The sequence below is a fragment of the Spermophilus citellus genome, assembly GCF_964194105.1.
Source record: "Spermophilus citellus genome assembly, chromosome: 13".
NCBI lineage: Eukaryota > Metazoa > Chordata > Mammalia > Rodentia > Sciuridae > Spermophilus > Spermophilus citellus.
In genome coordinates, this window is record NC_138193.1 from 13,634,725 (window position 1) to 13,653,470 (window position 18,746).

General features: G+C 49.9%; 1 long non-coding RNA gene and 1 pseudogene across 2 annotated transcripts in view; one reads left to right on the plus strand and one right to left on the minus strand.

Annotated features, from left to right (window-relative positions):
• LOC308632471 overlaps positions 1-18,746 on the plus strand; it is a 224,382-nt pseudogene that overhangs the window by 142,348 nt on the left and 63,288 nt on the right. The gene's annotated exons all lie outside the window — the stretch shown is intronic.
• LOC308632299 lies at positions 196-2,509 on the minus strand. The gene is made up of 3 exons (XR_014018498.1): positions 2,425-2,509; positions 731-939; positions 196-497 (listed from the first exon to the last, which is right to left on the minus strand). It is a non-coding gene; the product is annotated as an uncharacterized lncRNA (long non-coding RNA).

An 18,746-nucleotide genomic window follows, 5' to 3' on the forward strand; every position in this document is an offset into this window, starting at 1 on the left:
ATGTCCAAATCAGTAGAGGATGGCCTGTACCCTCGATATTTCTCTGACCTCCTCTGAACCCAGCACTCACTCCTGCACTTCTGACCTGCACACCCCAAAACACGCAGGCCCACTCCCACCCAGACCTGGCATGCTGCTGCTCTCCCGCCTCTCTCTTCCTCATTTTATGCTCTCCTTCCTGACCTTCCAGAAGCTCCAGTTCAAGAAGACAGGCCTAGTCCAAGGTGTTTGCTGTGGACTCGGTCTTCCCCAGTGTGGGCTCCCAGGAGACTCCCCTGCTCGAAGACTCACCAGGATGCTCTTGTACTGTGTTGTCCTTTCGTCTTCCAGGTAGACGTGAATGAGGCACCTGCCTCTCATCCGCTTGTTATATTGGGGCCGTGGGGAGGACCTAGTGGAGACCCCTGATGTCCTGGACTCCGGCTCTGCCCCTTCCCAGGGAGAAGGCTCTGGCTCTGGGGTTGGCTTAGGAGCCGTGACAGGAACTGAGCTTGTAGCTAGAGAAAAGATGCCAACATGACTGCCTTGCCCTGACCTTCGCACAGACACACAATACCCCTGCTGCCAGGAAGAACTCAGGCCCTTAGCCCACCCAGGACCTCTTTGCAGACTGGGGTCACTTCCTGAATGGACAAAGGCTTATCCTAATTTCCAGCCCAACACCAGGCATACAGACTCCCTGCAGTGGGACAACAGTCGGACCTTTCCTCATATACCCTTAGGTACTCACCCCAGTCCGCCTGGCTCTCAGGCTCTGCCTGGCTTGATATGCCATCTTCAGTTGGGGCCAGGAGGTGGTGTGCTTGGTGCTCCAGGTACAAGCCAACCAGCAAGAGCCCCATGTAAGGCAGCAGCAGCTGCAGACTCAGAGAGCCTGGAGGCTGATGGGAAGCCTCGGTGTAGAAGTTCACCCAGGTCCCCAGGAAGGAAGGTGAGGCACTGTGGGGAGGCAGGTGTGGAGTCAGCAAAACCCTGGCCTTGCCTTCGCCATGGCCTCCAGAGCAAACCTCTGACCCTACATTTCTGAACCGTCCCTGGTTCTGAACACACCAGTCCACCTCAGACCAGACACAGTGGCTGTACAGGCAGGGACAGAACAGGTTGCCACACGCAAAGAACCTTCAATGAAGGAGCATTATATCCATGGTATGACCAGCTCTCCCCTCCTCTGGGCAGGCCTGACACTCTTCTTCCCCTTGGCTACGTGCTCTCCAACCTGGAATGCACCTTCCAGGAGTGTCTGTCCTCCTGCCCACTCTTCTCAGGGCTCAAGAGACACCTCCTCCCCTGGCGTGGGCTGCAATGCTACCTCATTCTCTGTGAGCTCTCACTGAGTCCCCCTGAGTAGCTGTGGACCTCTCTTTTCCCATGAATGCAGACCACATCTCTGTGGCCCTGGGGGAGGACAGGGAGGTGTAGTGTGGGGGATCCATTGTCCCAGGGGCTTCCCCAGAGGACCATGACTCCACCTACAACTCCCTGCCTTACCCCTCCTACTGTTGAAGCCCCACACCTCACACTGCAGGCAGCAAACAGAATTGGGGAGAGCAGTCTCTCCTCAGCCTTCCCAAGTCAAATCACCTTGCAGGTCCCTATTCTGGAAACAGGAGCCCACCCTCTTGACCCCAAGCCCATTCCATGTTGAAGTAGGTCCAGGGGTCCACCATAGTCACTGAAGAGGACAACGTGCAGTTATTCCTCATGGAGTCAGGGATGCAGTCACATGTAGGATATGTACTCATGGCACCTGCGGTTTTAGGCTGACCCCCATGAAAAGGGACACAATGGCAGTCATTTGCACCCCATTTTTCACTGAATTATGAAACGTGACTGGAAACGTGTCTTCACACAGTGGGTGCTTTCTCCATGTTCAATCAGTGAATGAGCCCAAACTGCTGATTCCCACATATCTCTGGGTGTGGGAGCTGCCATGTCCAAAGCCCCTGTCCAGCTATGTCCCAGCTAGGACGCTCTGTCCCACTATGGAAACTAACATGTCTTTACTAACCCAAAAGTGCTTTTCCCAAGGCCCGAGTTTTGAGACGCCTCTGGCACAGATCTACGTTCTTCACAAAGCCAACATCAAGCAGAAAGACCACCTGGCCTCACTGAGTCCACCTGGGAATGAGCTCAGCGCACACCATTGAGCTGTGGTGCCCAGGGTGTGGGGACTGCTCCACGGACCTCTGTGGATCAGCCGGAGTCAGGATGGTTTCTCTGCCTGAGAGGGGAGTTCACTCCCCTTGCAAGGCTGTGGCAGGCACCTCCAGGACTCGTCCCATTCGGGGATGACATTCAACTATGAGTGTGGTCCTCTATCTCATTAGGTATCACAAACCTTTGGGTCCCTGAGAGGTACATGGCAGCCCCAAGACCCAGGCATTGAGGGGGCTACACACTTGGGCTTGGTGGTCTGGTGCTTACCTTGGGAACAAGAGATCCAGCACCTGCTGGGTGGGGATGGAATCCCAGGAGATGAACCCCATGTTGCTGCTGAAATGTAGGTTCCTTCCACAAATGACAGGCAGGAGCTCATTCCTAAGCTGGTCCTGCCTGTAAGGTTCACGGCTCTGTACCCTGAAGGGCTCCTCCGTGTTCTGATCATTTTCACCCTGGGTTGGGACCAAGAATGGTGGGTTCAAAATGGAAATGGTGACAAACAGAAAAATGACTTGTGCCAATACACTAGAGTCAAAGCACAATGGGACAGTTCCCATCAGTACAAACACACACACACACACACACACACACACACACACACACACACACAGAGTCAGAATAGGAGTCCTGGGCCATTCATCAGGGATCAGACTAGAGGGCCTGCTGGGCTCACCTGCCCTGTGCTACTCACTGTTACTCTTGAGCTCCTCTGCGACAATCGCCAGAGGCTCTGGCGTCTAAGATGAAGCCTCACCCAGTGCATCCACAAAAGGGCTAGTTGGCCCCTCTGAGATTCCTGGGAGCCTGAGGCTCGGCATTGTTTGCAACCACAGGGGAACATCCTTCTCACTCCAGTGTCTCCAACCAAATGAGCTTGGATGGCTTGGTCAGTGAAGTGGGTGCCTGGATACCAGGGTTCCATGTTCTGTTTGATCCATTGTCAAGGCAATGATGTCATTTCCTGTGCCCATACCTGAGCCTCGTTTCACATAAGACCACTTTCAAAAGCCCTATGGGCTGCTGATTTCTCCTCCATGCCTACCCATCTCAGGTGCGCAGGTGTTCACCAACAGCTACCCAAATACCCCCACCAGCATCTGCCCTGCTTGGTGCCACTAGAGTTCCAGCTTGGAGCCTTCAAAAATGCATTCACAACCAGTCCTTCCCTCTCAGCAGCTTTTGGACCCTGGTCCCATCATTGTGCAACTCATGGTGTGCCCAGTCTTTTCTGGAAAGTAGGGTAGCATCTAATCTCTAGGGTTTATTGTGTCTATTGGCCCATAACACCCTCTGAAACCAGAGATGGGACTCACAGGTGGCTAAAGCACAAATGTAGAGATGGGACAATCACAAGAAGGGGAGAGACAAAGAATGCACCCTAACTCAATCATGCCTGTGTCCCACACAGGGACGTGGCCAATGTCCGTCCCATCGTGGCTGCAGTTCCCACTCTACACCATGGCAAGTTGGAGGTGACTGAGATGCAGAGGCTGCTCCCCTCTGCCATACAACTTCCCAAGGCTTCTCCTAAGATTTCAAAAGGGCCAAGTGTGTCTAGTGTTGGGGTCTCACAGAGACTCCGAGGTACCACAGCATCCTGCTGCCCAGAACCACTTCACCCCTCACATCCAGGGGGCTCAGCCTCTGGATTCATAGGAATTGAAGTGGGTACAGGTGATGGGATATCACCTCCAAGACTGAGTTATGCCAAGTCCATGACCCCTGTCTGCATCCCTGTCTCCAGCACCACTCCCCCCTCTCTCTTTCCTCCTCAGAGCAAACAAGTCCATTTAGCAAGTGTGTCCTGGGATAAAGACATGACAGACACCCATCCTCTCATTACAAAAACACTGAGGCTCAGCCAACATGGATCCTACCAGGAACACAGGCATAAAGTCAGACTCCGATCCTCCCAGCTGAGCCTCAGTGGAGCCTGGACTCCCAGCCTCCTGAGTCAAGGAACCAGAGGTGCCTAGCCAAGCCACCTTGGATGCAGCCACACATAAACTGAACTTATCAATGCCCCTTGCTCTCAGTTGTGAGTAAGAGGGGAGGTGGTGTCCTACAACCCTGGACATCAAGTGCAGTCTCCAGGCTTTGGGGTGTGCCCTGGCCTCTCTCTATCTGCCCAGGCCCTCCAACCCACACTGGCCTTTTACCCAACCTCCTCCTAGGGCCAAACTCAATTCTGCCTCTCAATTTCTGCTGCCTTCCCCAACACACTGCTCCCAAAAATGAGCAGGGCTGGCTCTCTGTTATCATTCTGCTGCCAGCAGCAGTGCCACCCCACTGACATAATTCTGAGTCCCAATCTAGGCACTCCAGCTGCCTTTGCCACACCTGGCCTGTTTGGGCTCTGGCTCTTGCTCTTTTCTTTCATGTGCATGTGTTTTGAGGTTTTGAGTTCCTCCCACTGCAGAACTGTAGCTGTAGCAGTGTAGAGCTCATGAGGGTGACATTCTGAGCCTCATCCAATCCCATCAGGACTGTTAACTGGGGTGACTGCTGGAACACAGTGATGAGTGAACACATGGGAGGTAGTTGGACCCACCTTGCCTCTGAGTGGCTTCCTTTCAGGACAGGAATGTAGGGATGGGAGCCCCTGGTGTGGGATGCTTTGGACAAGGCGTGACCATGGGCTCTCTTTCCTAGCAAAAATGGCTCCGCTGAACATGGAGAGCACTGTCATTCCTGCTGGCTAACAACAGCCCTGGACCCCAGAAAGGAACCCACACTCAAGTTTTACGTCTGAGTGTGCGTGTCCTGAGGAAATGAGGTCTCCCGATCCCATGTGCAAAGGGGTAAGTCCTCTAACTCCAGGGGCCATGAAGGGACATCTGAGTTTCCCTTGTCCTTCTTTCCCTCTCTGAACCCATGGTGTCCTCACACTAACCACAGTTAGGACTCTGGCCTCATTCCCCAATGAGGATCATTAGGCTCCATAAAGGACAATCTCTAAGATGCTTAGTGGACCAACACCCTCTGCTCAACCCATATCCCTATTCACCCAAGATGCAAGAGGATTTCTATTCAGGAAAACCAGGAAAGGGAGAGCCTTTCTCAAGGACACAAGGACATTAGTGAGTGAGGGAGTGATTAATGGATGGAGAACTATTTCCACCACCAACTTCCAGAGCATATATGGCCCTTTGGGCACAGGTCCGTACCCTTTTTTTTCCAATCAAGTTTTTCAGAGAAGTGAGGCTGCCTTCTAGATGGCACCTCCACACTAAGGGGGTCTCCTACTTCTTCCACATGTACATATTGCAATGGGCCTCCCACTATGTGCATCCAAGAACACTCTGTGGGCATCTGTAGCCTTTCAAGACCCCAGAAAACATGAGGGCACCCCAGCACCAGCAGAGCATTTGTGCACATCACAACAATCACCCCGGGTGAGAACTCTCCATTCCACTCTGTACTATGCCCTGCCATCTGCACTGATCAGTCCAACCCCTCTCCTTCCTGTTTCTTGATTATACTACCATGGTTCCCACACATGGAGGCCAGGGTACTTGTGGCCCACCCCAACCATTTGGGTTCCAGGAACAAATGACACAGTGGGATGTGTTTGGGAACTTCTGGATGACGGGAAGTCCCACTCCAGGTTTTCATCTTCAAGGTAATGAGTGCAGAGGGAGCCAGGAGGGCTCTGTCAGGTAGAGAGAGGTGGGAGCTGACTGAGCCTCAACTAAGTGCCCAGGACTCTGGGTTCAGAGCTGGTGTTATGTGGAATTGTTGAGAGACATGAAGAAAACCCAGCTCACTGTATGCAGACAGCAGATGCCCTCACGTGGACAGGCTGCTGTGCTTCTCAGAGCCCCAAGATGTTCCACAGGTGTGGAGGTGGGGAACCCATGTGCCAGCCCAGGCTGCTCCTGAGCACCTCTACCTGGATTCGAAGCACGTGACTCTGCTTTAGAGTCATCACATCAATGTATCCCGGCCCCCCACCCCCAAAAGTTCTCTCAGAGACACTGAGGTTCCACTGGCTCTGGACTTGCCCTTTTCTCTGGGATTCTGGGGGCCCATTAATTAGGAGGTTACAACACTCCTCAGCACACAGGCTGAGCCCACTGAGATCCCAGGAGTATCCAGGCATTGCTTCTATTTAGAGTCCATCATGACCCAAGGCACACTGGACACGTATTGCACTCACCTAAAGAAACCACCAGGCCCAGGGCCTTCGTGCCACTGGCCTGCAGAGACCTGGAGGAGCAGGCAACCTATAGGCTGCGTGGAACCAAAGACCCTAGATCCTGGGATCTGAGCTGGACACACAGCTCATGTGCACACAGTCACCACTGTCACTGAGAGTGCAATTGAAACACCCACAGAGTTAGCAGTGAACCTGATATGCCCACGAGTGGGGGTGATCTGCATCCCTTGAATATGATCATGTCCAGAGAAAGGCAAATTTTGTAGGATTTCACTTATCTCAGATTCTCAATTACCAGGTCATAAAAAAATAAAGTACAATGTTCTTTTCCTGGGCCTCAAGGGCACTAGAATTCAGCATTGATGGCAAGAGTATGTCCATGTGAGTTCTGGAGATGCATGGTGGTGACGCCTATACACCAACATGAACATGCTTAATGCCACTCAACTTTGTACTCCAAAATGGTTTAATTACAAAACGGATGTTTGGTGCCAATTACCACAATGTAAACACTTGGGAGACTGCTGATTGACTCATCTTAGCATAATTTGTGTTGTGATGGCAGAATACAAGACACTGGGTAATTCATAGCACAGATTTTATTTCTCAAACTTGGGAGGCTGGAAGACCAAGACCGGAGGCCAACTTGTAAGAACGTTCTTGTTGTGTCCTCTTGGGGAAGCAGGTGAAACAGGGACAAGGGCTGATTTGAGAAGCCCTTTCCCAGGGAAGGAGAATCCATGGCCTAAGCACATCTTCAAGTTACCACCCGCTGACACATCAGAGTGCAGAGACAGAATAGAATGACAGCCCATGCTCCCCAGAACATCCCAACTTCTTGGCATGACTCCATTTCTGCAACATTTCACAAGAGTTAAGCTGAACACATGGGGAGAGGGCTCCCTTCTCGTCTGCTGCTTGCTGTGTTGCAGGTGGCCTTAAAAGCCATCACTGAGGTTCTGCACAACAGCTCCGACTGCCCCCCATCACATCCCCATGAGGCTGACTCACACACAAGTCCTGAACACTCCCAAGTCCAGAAACCAGAAACGTTACAAGAAATCCAAGGGAGATTTGTTCAAAGTCCGCCCAAAACACCATCCACACAGGCTCAAGTCTCTTACAAAAATGCCAGAGTATTTGCATCTAAACGCTGCATATCTTCTTCCTGTAGCACTTCCATTATCTCTAGATGACTTCTGACACCTAATACAATGAAAGGACAGTGTCATTCTCTGTAACACTGTAAGATCCAGGAAACAATGAGGAGAGAAGAATCTGTCCAGAGAGACACAACTCCTTTCCTGATACTTTGGAATTCCAGTTGGTGGGGAGCATGGATGCAGAAGAATGGGTGCAGGGCCAACTGCACTTTCTTGCTTTGCATTGAGGGGAGGAAACACTGCAGCCAGGATGAGGGCTTCTAGGAGCTGATATCCTTCAATTCAACATCTGGACACATCTGACCTTCAGGCTGGAAGACTTTCTAGCAGGGGATCCAAGGACTTGCCTACTGTGGAAGGAATCCAAAAGAATAACTTACTTCAAAGGGCATCAAAGAGGTTCAGGAGGGAGGGAGCCAACCCAATTGTCTAGACCACATTTAGAGGTCAGGGGGTGGGTTCCAATGCAAAACACTGCAGTCCCATGGAGAATTCTGCAGTGTGTTGGTGATTAAAGACAATGTGTGAATCCAGGGGTCACTAGGTCCTCTCAGCCATAAGGAGGGAACCTGCCATAAAGGAACTAGGACAAGGGTGCGAGGAATGCTCACTGGCGGGGGGATCTGAAGGAAGGAAAGTGTACTCAGTAGAAAAGTGTCCCCTGAAAATTCTTAGCCAGCCAAAAGTCGTGCGAACTGGTGTGGAAAAAGAGTCTTTGCACAGTGATGAAGCTAAGAGCTCACATGATGGAACACAGCATCAACTGGGCCCAAATATAATATCTGATATTCTTGCAGGAAGAGGGGAGTCTGTACCCAGAGACCAGGGAGACTTGGGGATACCGGCTATGTGAGGTTGGAGCCAGGACAGGATGCCCATACGGGAACCACAGATCATGGGATGCTGAGAGCCATTGCCAAGTAGGAATGACGCATCGAAATTTCCTTGCCAGCGTACCCCATGTTGCTTAGAGGAAGGACTCGTGGAAATGGACTTGCCTTGGACATTCGCTGTGACATTGCATGTATTCTTGAGTAAGGTGACCTTGCTCAAGGACCAGGGCGGATCCGGGTTTAGAGCTGATCAGGTTTTGGGGAGTATCCCGTCCTTGGGTTTAGGGCGGTTCCAGGTTTAAGGTGAACCCTGCCGGGATTAGGGCATATCCTGCTGCCTCAGGCATGCCCGTTCCTTGAGTTACTTTGAGTTCTTGCGGGATTCAGAAAGTTTTTGGGATTCAAAGCCTGGTGGAGTACATGAAATTTGTGGCAGAACGTGAATTTCCCCAGAACGTGTTGGTAGGGGGCCGGTGTGAGTTCGGGAATAAAGAATTGCTGTTTGAATCTACAAAGCTGTGAGTGGCTCGTGATTCTGTGCCCAGCCAGACTGCGGCAATGGGCAGCAGTAGGAGAGTGGGCAAGGGCTGCGAGAGTTGGGGGGACAGTCCCCTAGGAACCTGTGAGGTGTTGTGGCACTGGGAAGGCCCAACACCTAGTGTGTTGAGCTCCTGGAGCTTGAAGAAAGGCCCTTCCTCTGTTGTTGGCCACCCAGTTGACAGGGTTTGGTTGTAGCAGCCCTAGGACCCAGCTGAAGGTCTGAGCATGTTGGCCATGCAGGTTGGATCTGGACCACAGACACACTCTGATGACTGTAGGGTCTCAGCCCTGCGTCAACACAAGCACCAAGTCAGGCCAGGTGGGGAAAGGGCTAGGCACACACTGTGGGGGCTGGTGCCTGTGTTACTGGGAGCACTTCTGACCCCAATTCCCAGATCTGCTGCCAACTCAGGCTACAGAGGAGGATACAGGGACACAGACCACGGATCTGCCCCACTCAGTGGGCCCAGGCCAACACCACACCCAGCAGCCTCGTGCCATGCCCAATGAGTCTCGAAGCGGCCCCCTCTTCCCATCCTGAGAGCTCTTCCCTTCCTCATGTGCCACTACCTTCCCACTGTCTCTGGAAATATCTACTTGGTGTGGTCCTCTGCCAGTTTATTATTTAAGTTAAAAAAAAACAGGTCTTGGTGCTCAAAAATATTTGATTTGCCCACCCTCATCCCCCAACCCCAATATTTTCATTATTTCCTCAACATATGAAATTTTACTAGCAAAAAGTTAATTTTGAATTATACAAAGTTGATTCAAATAACATTGGTATAAATAATCAATCACCATACTTTCAATGTTTGTTCTCCTTTCCTGTTAGAAACCGCTTGGAAAAAAGAGAGCAGAGGGGGCTGGGGATGTGGCTCAAGTGGTAACGTGTTCGACTGGCATGCGCGAGTCAGTGGGTTCGATCCTCAGCACCACATAAAATAAAATAAAGATGTGTCCACTGAAAACTGAAAAAAATAAAACAAAAAACAAAGAGAACAGAGGACAGACTCATGGAAGTGCTTGAACTGACAAGAAGCTCCCATTCAAGCTCAGCATTCAGTCCTGGACAGGGTAATACCAGGCCACTTTGACATCTGTTCCAAAGAGTCTACCAGACAGAATCCTCTGACTGATCCCTGACTGAGCCACAGGAACTGGCTAGAAAAGCCTTCACATCCTCAGTACATTCTTCACTTCAGAATACTGGACAACCATTGATATCCATCTCTCGTCACCTTGCTCCCCAGCCAACTATTCTTCAACAAATTCAAAGGAGCAACTCATGCAAGCACACAGAAAGGGGTGTTCACTACACACATCCATGTGTGAAAAAGACAACTGGTATTTCTTGTTTGGGCCATTTCAAATGAAACCCCTTCTGCATGACCTCAACAAACCAAAGGAAAATATCTGTGAAATTCCCACGTAGAAGACAAGATACACTTGCCAAGGAGGCAGTGCCAAGAATTTTGACACTCCAAATGTAGAGTGTGTGTTTAGGAAGCAGTCACAGTCTCCATGAGAGAGTCCCATGAAATCAATTAGGAAGATCCATGCTCTAGCCCTACCATGCAAGTGATGTGACTTGAAAGAGTCACTTAGTCTTAGCAACCATCACCACTAACCACTAAGTCAATGAATAAAGGTCCTCAGGTGTCAAGCTACACAATGTGGGATGAGCATGGATGAGGATGGGTGGGAGAAGTCTCCAACTCTAACACAATTAGGGAAGGATGTGCTGCCCTCAAGTGGCTGAGGGCCTGGGATCCTGCGACAGAGGGGAGATTCCAAACCTCACATCCACTGACCCAGGCCAGAAGACCAGGTAGAGTCCAAGGACCCTGGGGCGGCCCAATGGCAATAAAGGTCCAAAGGAACTAGGGGTCTGCCTGGACCCTCAATCCCCTACTCTGAGCAGGGCTGCATGACGAGGCCAGAGGCCATCCACAGCAATCTGCCTTTACAGGAAAACAGGGACTGCAGGCTGCCTCTGGCTCACTGAATCGGGGTGGTGTTTTCATAAAGCAAGACCACTTCCTCACATTGGACCAGCAGCTCATGCGCTGACAGCACAATGGCTGGCTTGACTCAGGCCCTGAGAAATGAAATAGAAAATTCATAGCAAGCACATCTTTAGCTCTTCCACATCATCAGGGGGTGTGATTCATTTCCGTCAACAAAGGGGTCTGAAATGGTGTCTAAACATGCTGGGGACTCACCTCTGTGTGGAACTCTTCAGGAAAAAGGGGATCAAATCTCATGAAGCAACTCTTCTCTCTTCTAGCCCATGGGCAATGCAAGGAACCTGCATGATACCAGAGGCTCACTCTCTCTTCTCGTGTCTTCTGGAAATGAACCATTAATGCTTCCTTCAAGGTGAAGCAGAAGCCTGCATTCCCAGCTGCACAGAGTGTCTGAGGGCACTGTCTCCCTTAAAACCCAAGAAGAAAAAACAGGTCATTAAAGAGGCACATGGATTAGAGTACATGATCAATGATCCATCCTGCCTGGAGCCTTCCACACGCCCATCTTCCACATTCACAGAGCAATGCTTGGCCATTCTCAAAGACCAGGAGACCATGATGCTCATCACCAGGAAGTCATTAAAGGACTCGAACAGAGCAGCATGGATTGCAGAAGGTGGCACACCAAGGATCTTCAGCTCTGCCCTTACAACACAAGACCTTAACTTCAGTAGTGACTTTCTGCCACCTACCAAGTGCGATATCAGTGTCAAGCACAACATGCAGACATGCAAGTAGCAGGTGATTCCCCACATCCATTTACAGAAGTCGGCAACATCTGCATTGGAACAAGGAAGTATCTTATCCTTACTGATAAAAATCATAAGAAACAAAGAATAAAATGCATGCAAGATTTCTCATTTCACTATTACGTAGCTGTTGGAATTCCCTATTAAATAATACCTCCTCCAAAATAAAAAGTATCTCAGACATGTGTCAACTGCACAATGGATGACATTTTAAAACTATGGCCTTTACTTAATATTTATGTATGCTATAGCCCTGCCTAAGGCTCTTTGAGAAAGGAGCACATAGAATTGGATCTTTGAAAACCTCACATTTGCTGATAAATATTAGTGCCTATGTCAGGCATGGTGAAGTGAAAAGTGGGACTTTGGATACTCAAAGAACACAATGTTGTGGGATTGGTGTCCCTGATTCATAGATAGTATGTGGTTTCTATGAAAGCCAGTGAGGGAGCAGGAGTAAGGAAGCTCATTGCACAGATGACCTCAGGGGATACTGACGGATAGGCCAAACTGGAGAACATGTTCCAGCTAACATTGGTATTTGGGCTCTTGAGCCCAGTCCTGCTTTTAAAAAAGTTGCAGACAGGCAGTGTTCATTAAAAAATGTTTACCATGTAAAAGTGGGTAATTTAAATGGCATCTAGTTACACATCTGATAGAATGGTCTGGCAACATATGAATTTCATTCTAACAACAACCACAAAACATAGAAAAAAAACATAGACATAAAGATAAAACCTTGTCTTCACCAGGATGCCTAAAAATAGGTTTTATTTGGCTCATACAAATATCTTTCAATAGAACTTCCGATTTCTGAATGAACTCATTCAATTTTATAATGTCTGAAACCCTCTGTGTGCATGGGAAGCACTGCTGACAAGACACCAGAGGGCCAGAGCACTTGTGCCCCCTGCAGGGGTGTCTCTTGGCTACCACCAAAGACTGTTCCCCTCCCGGGGCAGCTGAGAGCAAGCTGGGCCTTGGAGCAAGGACTAGTCCTTTAGATATAGACTATGCAAGCAAGGGACAATGTCTTTAATAAAACTAAAATTAAAAAGTCACATTGAAAAATTTTTAAAAAGAAGAAGAAAATAAGGTCAAGTAGAGGAATGGGCAGAGGCATCCAGAGGAAGCCCATTTTCACAGGAGAAAATCCCCCAGTGAAAAGCATCAGAATAGATACCAAGAAAAATACCAACAAAAACAATGTGCTCCCACTATGTATCTACTCCACTTGCAAAAGTTAGAAAGCTAGATAAAACAATCCTGGCCACAGGTAGAGCTATTCGGAAGATCCACCTGACAGTGCTTAGTCAAAGAAGTAAACATGCACACTTTGACCTAGAAATTCCACCTGTGTGTAAAGCAGGTGGTGCTTAAGCAGTTTCACAAGGGGACATGCACAGGGAAATTTATCCTCAGGTTCCTTATAGAGTTGTCTGTGCTTACAGAAGGTTGAGGGCTGTCAGGGTGCCCACAATTGGTAAAGTGAAATGCTTAAAAGGTAATGGATGCCAACCTGGATCTATTAATAGAAATCAATGAAAAACAATAGATTGACATGACAGTAAAATCCCTGAGTTCAAGTTCTTCCTGTCCTACCCACCAACAATCATGCTTGGTCAAGACACTGACATACTTCAAGGCAAAAAAGGGAGAAAATATAATGTCATTATTAGTTTTCTTAAATGCAAAAAAGGAAATGGTAATATTTACCCAGCCATGACCTGTTATGCATAATATGTGAGATTATTGTGGACATGTTGGTAAATGATTATCTACTCAGATACGTTCCGTGACTCACCAAATGCAAAGGTCCATGAAGAATTACCGTCTCCACACATGAATTCATCGTCAAAAGCCGTGAGTCAACAGGGGCTTCACAAAATGGCTTCTTGGCCAATTTGATGAGTGACAATGCTTCCACCTGAAAGATGTCACCAACTTGTTGTCATTCACATTTCCACAGTGCCACAAAAAAGAAACAAAGTCTGATACTCTATTGAGTGAATCCTCAAGTGCACCAAACACCATACTTCCTTCCATATTTTAAATTAACAAATGCAACTTCAACTCAATAACTTGCATTAGGCAACATGCAACCACAACCTCTTACACGTTCTCTTTTACACACTCATGTGTCCTAGGTTCTGATCCAACTGTCCATTGACAAGTCAGAACACGTGCTACTTCACATTCCTTACAGGCGACCAACCCATTCACTGCCAAGCTGAAGACAAATCCCTGGTTACGGGAGAATGGAAGCATATCTCCCACAACAACATGCATCAGGAAACATCGGGGTTTTCAATAAAATCTCCAGGGACACCCTTTTGAAAATCACTTAACCCCTGAAAAGGCGCCTGCCATTCTCCTTGCTGTGGGGGGCGGCGTATTTGAGTCGATTTTCAAACTCCTCTTCACAGTTGAGAACATCACTGCACACACACAAAATAACAATGATAATAATAATAATAATTAATATTATTAAAAGAATCACTGCAGAAGGGCATGGAGTAGGGAAGCAGCTCAGGACAGGACACCCGGGAAGCTGAGAGAGCTCCCCTCACCAGGACAGAGTAGCAACCCCAGGGGCAGTCCCCAGAGACCCACCTCCTCCAGCCACACCCTACTGCCTACAGTTACCACCCAGTTAGTCCCCCCCAGGGGTTCAATGCACTAATTAGGTTAAGGCTCTCCTCACTTGCACTGTCTCATGCAGGAACTTCTGAGGGACACCAACAAACCATCACATCTGTGAGCTGCAAACATCTGTACCCTCACCCTTTCTCACAGGACTTTTCCCTAAGCTGTCAGCCCTCAGGCCTTCTGTAGTTTCACGGATTGGAAATCTCACTTTTAAATGGTGCATCCAACTGAACACACTGCTCTACAGGAAGCCAGGTATTTCTGGTCCTATATACATTGGACAGAGAGATGTTGAGGGCCTACTAGGTGTCAGGTACTGTTCAACATTCCGGGATACGGCACAGACCTGGCCTTGGCCTCCCAGAGTCTGTCATTTAGCTACTTGTTTATGTGTAGCCTGAGATTAAGAAAGCTTTGAGTGGGGAAGATAGGGGTGCGTGTGTGTGTCTGTGTGTGTGTGTGTTTGTGTGTGTGTGTGTGTGTGTGTGTGTGTGATAGAGAGAGAAACAGAGAGAGAGAGAGAGAGAGAGAGAGAGAGAGAGAGAGAGAAGAATATCACCATTCACAGATTACATTTAACTAATTAGTGTTGGGAGCATCAAAGGCAAATGAAACAAAATCTCTTTCCCAGGGCAAAAGAGGGGAGATAGGGTGCATACTCAAATTTTAGTAATTTTATAGGTTACTTCCGATACACTGTTATAATTTTCCTCCATCTCTATGGTTCTAGTCAGCATCCTGTTTTATACACAGCCTACTGCTAAGAATTACGCTTCACACCTGGTGTGGTGGTGCAAAAAATATGTGGTTGGCCATTATTTTTCACATCCAATGGACTGTCTTTTTACTGTATTGATGTTATCTTTTTATGAACAAAACTTCAGTTTTCATGAAGTCCAATATATCTATTTTTTTCCAGTTGCCTGTGCTTTTGGCATCTTATCAAAAAATAATAATAATTGTCAACTCCGGTGTCCTGAATCTACTGCCCTATGTTTTCTTTTGTAGGTGTTGTATTAGGTAAGAGTTCGACTTCATTGTTTTGCATGTGTATGTCCAGTTTTCTCCAAAATGATTTGCTGAAAGACTGTTCTTTTCCTCACTGAATGGTCTTGTGTCCCTTATCAATAGTCATTTGACCACATACACCAGGGCTTACTTCTGGGCATTCTATTCTGTCCCACTGATCTCTGTTTGGGTTCCTGTCAACACCACAGAGGCGCTGCGGCCACACAGTTGGCTCTGCGGGCCAGCCTTGTGACTGGAGCATGATGTGAGCACTGAGGTGCAGGCCAGCGTTCTGCCAGGTTTCCACCTTAACACACTGAGGAGACTGAAGGACTTTCTCCCACAGCCTGTATTGCCAGAGGTCCGTGAGGCGAGGCCGCATCCTGTGAGTGGGGTCTCACAGGCGCCCATAAATGCACGGGCTGAGCCTTGCTCCTTCCTGGAGGTCTGGGGCTGCCCCTGCAGGTGGAGGTAACAGCTTTCCAACCTGCCCAGGGTCCTTGGTGGGCTTGGAAAGGTTCACCTCCCCTTCCGTCCTCTGCTGACATTAAGAGCCCTTGGGATTCCATGGGGCCGACCCAGGTCATCTAGGGTGACCTCCCTATTTTTAAAGTCCCTTGATTAGGAACCTGAATTACATCTGTAAACTTCTCATTTGTCTGAAAAGAAATAGATTATACACTCCCAGGGATAAGGGATAGAATCCTTGGGGCTGTAATTCTGCCCATCTTCCTCTCTCTGACCTTGACCTTGCCAACCATCAGGACCTAGCAGATTCCTGCTGAACCATCCAGAAGGACAGTATGTGCCTAAAGGTGACAGAGCCAGTCACAGCCTCTCCAGGCCTCGCCCTTCTGTTGGAGGTGACCAGGGATTTGCTTGGTACGGGTGCCCTTGCTGGCCCTTGGTGGCATGGAAGGATTTATCATTATTTTAAATTCATAGCCAACATTAAAAGAAACAAAACTCAGGAACAGGATCATGAAAATTCAGATTTCCGCTGGTCTTGGTGGCACATGCCTATAATCCCAGCAGCTCCGAAGGTTGAGGTAGGAGAATCGCAAGTTCAAAGCAACTCAGTGAGACCCTGTCTCTAAATAAAAAACAAAACAGGGCTGGGGATGTGGCTCAGTGGCTGAGTGCCCCTGAGTTCAATCCCTAGTACACAAAAAATAAATAAATAAATTCACATTTCCATTTTCTCTTGAAAATTTAGCATTTCTGGCAACCCAGAGTTCCAGGTCAGGCTGGTACTGGGAAGCCCCAGGAGAAGAAAGGAGGACCCACATACCTTTCCCTGGGGGTATCCGCCACAGGAGGCCGCGTTAAAGTCCACACCCCATCTCTGGGGCACTCCACCAGGGCAGGAGGGAACCAATATTTACCAGCGCCCAGCAGCAGCAGCCCCTGCGCATATATTAAATCATTTAATTCTCCAAAGAAGCTCTGGAGGAAGGTTCCCTTCCTATTCCGCTGATAGGAAAGCAGGGCACACACAGTGACACGCTGGGGCACACAGTCTGCGCGCTGGGCAAGAGGCCACTGACCAGGCCACCCGCGTGGTTCCCACGGCCCCGCACGCGGTCCGCCCCTCCCTGCCCTGGCCAGCCAGCCTGGAAGGGGCCTCCGGAGCTCTCTCCGCTGGCCGGAGCAGGTCCTTCGCCCCCGGGCCGATCCGCTGTGTCACGTGGAGGGCCCAGCGCAACCGGGGCCTCCCGCCGGCCCACTGGGGGCTGGAACATCCCTTTCTGGTGCGCCACAGCCTGGAAGCCCAGACCGGCCCAGCCGCGGGGGTGCGTCGCTTGCGCCTGGAGCTCCGCGATGAGCCTGTCGCCCAAGAGTTAAGGGAGGCCGCCCGCCATGCCTGGGGGCGCCAGGATCGCAGCACTTCCATCGCCCTCCCAGCGCCAGATGCCTCCCCACAGAAAAGCCCCAGGGAGAAAACGAACCGGCTAAAAGCCAGCACCAGCTGCTGGGAATGAGGGCCCCTGTGGGAACGTGGGGCAGGGAGCCCCTCTGCTGGGAGCCCTTTCTCTGTCCTCTGCGACCAGAGAGCCCTGGGTGCTCTGGAGAGCTGCAAAGCCGGAAAGCGCACAGTGGGCTGGAGGGCAGCCCTGCGAGTTGGTGGTCACTCGGAGCTGTCAAGCCTGTGCCACTGGAGAGGCCTCCCATCTGCAGGGACTGAGCCGGATTGTGTGGAGACCTGATTCCAGGTCTTGCTGGCCTGGTTCCAGAGCCGCGCACTGCGCTCTGTACCAGAAGGAAAACAACCTAGGGTCCCAGCGCAGGATGGGGTTTGCAGCCCTGGCTCTTCCTGGGACTGTGGGACCCAGCTCCAGGGTGGGCTCTGTGTGTTTGCTGTGACACGCTCCTCTGGATGACTTGGAGCTTCCAAGCAGCTGCTCCTGGGCTGCACCCTTTGGCGGAATGAGAAACAGAGGGTGGAGAGACAGGCAAGAACCCCTGTTCTGATGGAGCAGTTTCCAGATCATGGGCTGGTCTCCTCCTTGAGCCTCTGTAAGGTGGGATTGGTAAATTGAAGTCACCTTGGTGGATGACCACACAGGTTGGGTCCAGCCCAGTTTCTGGCACACAGTGACGCTGGGCGTTTCCTTCAGGCCATGCAAGTGTGTAGGAGGTCAGAGAGTCTTAGTCCTGCTTCCCATCTTTGCTGGGCTGGCCCTGTCATTCAACTCTGGGCTGAATGGTGTCCCCTGCTCCTTTGCTCCCCAGGGGGCTATGTAGCCTGCTGGAGAGAGTCCACAGAGCCCTTATGTGTGGGGTGGAACATTGGGCTTCCCATCTGGCCTGCTGTTCTCCCACAGAAGTCAGGCCACTTCCAACAGGTGCATTCTACTAAGTCTTCTCTGTGAGTGATTGGGTGAATGAATGAGTGAGCAGGCAAAGGACAGGAGGAGGAGATGGTTTCTTGGTTCCCAGTCTTGCCCTTGGTCCCAGCATCTACAAAATGACAGGCTTCGTTGTGATCATGAGAGCCTTCAGTGGAGAGAAAATCATTTTAGCCAGAGATGCTCGATGCCCTCCCTCTGTGTTTCGTATTTCTTTGTCTAAATAAGAGACGCATGCAAATGATTAATAATTTGAGAGATCAAGAAATACAGCTGGGCATGGTGGCACTGGCCTGTAATCACAGTGGCTGGGGAGGCTGAGGCAGGAGGAACTCAAGTTCAAAGCCAGCCTCAGCAACTTAGTGAGGCCCTAAGCAACTTAGCTAATAGAAGAAGGACAGAAAAGAAGTCAGAGTCCTGGCTGACTCCAGTGTGAGCCATTTTGTTTAATGCATGTCTACAGGAGCCAGAGATTTTGCGACTCCAGGTCTTTCAGAGACCTCCTCCAGGAAGCAGGCACTAAGGGTAATGCATCTGGTACCAACAGACAGTCCTCAGCAGAGCCCCATATTTTCTGAGACGGCAGAACATCTAGATCTGGGGAGGTGG